The sequence below is a fragment of the Mustela putorius genome, unplaced genomic scaffold (assembly GCF_011764305.1).
Source record: "Mustela putorius furo isolate JIRA1106 unplaced genomic scaffold, ASM1176430v1.1 tig00000210_pilon_pilon_pilon, whole genome shotgun sequence".
In the NCBI taxonomy this organism is placed as follows: domain Eukaryota; kingdom Metazoa; phylum Chordata; class Mammalia; order Carnivora; family Mustelidae; genus Mustela; species Mustela putorius.
In genome coordinates, this window is record NW_025421314.1 from 374428 (window position 1) to 377007 (window position 2580).

Consider the following 2580-nt stretch of genomic DNA (forward strand, 5'->3'; position numbering starts at 1 on the left):
ATATTTGTAAACATCTAATATGGAGTTAATATGTAAACTATACAAGGAACACATACAACTCAATAGCAAAAAATCCAAATAACCCAATTAAAAAATGATCAAAGTACCAAAATAAACGTTTTCTAAAGAGGGAATACAAATGACCAACAGATAAATGAAAAAGTGCTCAACATAACAAATCATCAGAGAAATGTAAATCAAAACCACAATGAGATGTCATGTTATACCTGTTAGAATGGCTATTATCAAAAGGAAAAGTGATATAAAATTTACATTATTATACAAAATATATATGAATTGAAAATGAGGTAACTGTTGAAACTTAAAGAAATATTTCTTAATGAGTTATATTTTTTCCTAAAAACCTCTTTAATGAAAATATTAACTATATTAAATATTTAAAACACATCATTTTAATATTCAAATATATCTATTGGCTCTTACTATAAAAATTATAAATTTAGCAGAGTTAATTTTTTCTATTTCTTAATTTTTATAAGTTATATCATTACTACATGGGTATTACTTATAATATTTTATGTATCTGTATTTATAATATTTTATGCAGTTATGTATCTATAATATTTTATGCAGTTATGTACACAAAAATTTATGTAATTTCCACTGTTATTTGGTCTCAGTTCTATATTTCATGATTTTATTTCTTATTGAATATATATGATAGTGTCTCCTTAACTATATATTAATTTTTCACCTTTTTTTCATCCAGTAATTTCATAAGATCTTTTTTTAAAGAATTAACTGGTGTTCTCTTTAACTATAAAATCACTGAAAGTGACACTCTCCTTTCTTGTAGTATTTGAAATAAAGACTTCTTAGATCATACTTTCCTGACATCATTTTTTTAGCATAAAGTACTGTTATACCAAGGAACTAAGTCAACTCATCCAATATTCCTCTAACATGATTTACTTTTATTGTATTATGGTTTTTGTTTGTATTGGAAGTGTAACTTTTCTAGAATAAGTTTGGCAGTGTGTTAGAATATATTTAAAAAATTCATTGCTGGTCTCCTATCATTGGCCTCTCCTGGTCCCAAATGTGGAATTGGTTTCCTTAGTTTCTTATTACTCGAAGGGTGGTTTTTGAATAAGTGATGTCAACATCACCTGGGGATTTGTTAGAAATGCAGAATATCAGGACTGACCTTAGACTTATTGAATCAGAATCTACATGTTAATGGAATCCCAGCTGATTCTTATGTACATTAATATTTGAGAACCATTGGCCTAAGTGCATGCTCATATGATCCCTTCATTGCCTCCTGAAATCCAAGTTCCCAGATGCCAGCCAGGGGCAAACCTTACAAGCAGCTTTTCTCAGGATAGTAATCTCAGGACTGCTGTTAACTCTTTTCTGCACATATCTCGAACCAAAGAACTTGAAAAAAATCAATGATTTGATTAGGAAATTTTACCAATAAGGGCATGCATGTATTAATATATTTCTACTAAGGCAATTTTATTACTTGATAAAATTTTAACTTCAAGTATGTTAAATGTTACTGTCCTAATTTACCACACTTAACATTTTACTCTTTTGACCAACAAAGAGCAGAGATAAAGGCAAGTTAAAAATTGCAGTTATATGGGCGCCTGGGTGGCTCAGTGGGTTAAGCCACTGCCTTCCACTCAGGTCATGATCCCAGGGTCCTCGGATCGAGTCCCGCATCGGGCTCTCTGCTCAGCGGGGAGCCTGCTTCCTCCTCTCTCTCTCTGACTGCCTCTCTGCCTACTTGTGATCTCTCTCTGTCAAATAAATAAATAAATTCTTTAAAAAAAATTGCAGTTATATAAAAAAGTGTATTTATCTTTTTATGGGATTTTGAGGTTATTGTTTATACTTATAGGGGAACTTTTTAATATTAGTTCTACAATTTGCTGTTTCTAAACACAATCAGAAATCTTAATGGAGTTCTGACTCAGACAAATATTGATAATATTTAGCATCCACATACTTTCTTTACCAAATTTTCCCCATCTATATATTATTTAATGAAGGATGCATAGTTTTGAAATATGAGGTAATTTATACCTACAAGTGAGAGTATGCCATATGCTTCTTGGATTATTTTTTGCATGTTATTATTATTCCCTTAGTTGGAAGTAGTTACTAAAACTTTTATTTTCGAGAACCATCAAACTCCAGACTTTGTGGGAAAATTGCAAAACAAGCAGCAGTTGTATAAATTGTTCACCTGTTAATTTTTGTTAATATAATTAGAAAAATTTTTACTGAAGAAATGGGGAGTGTATGTACTAGAAAGAAATAATAGTTTGGAACTCCAGATGTACTTATACCTGTCATGATCTCCATTTCTTCAAAAAGGTCAAAGATATAGGGATCAATTTAAAGAATATACAGAGTAATTTAGGTCACGATAGGGAAAAATTTGTATATATGTTATTTCTTGTACTTAATGAATAAATTAAGCTCAAAGATGTAAATTTAAATGGTGCAGATTTAGTCTTATTTAGAAATTCTTCCTAGCAATTTAAAATGTTTAAATAGCAAGTAAGCGATGTGATCCAAATACACCAAAGATTAGAAAGATAGCTG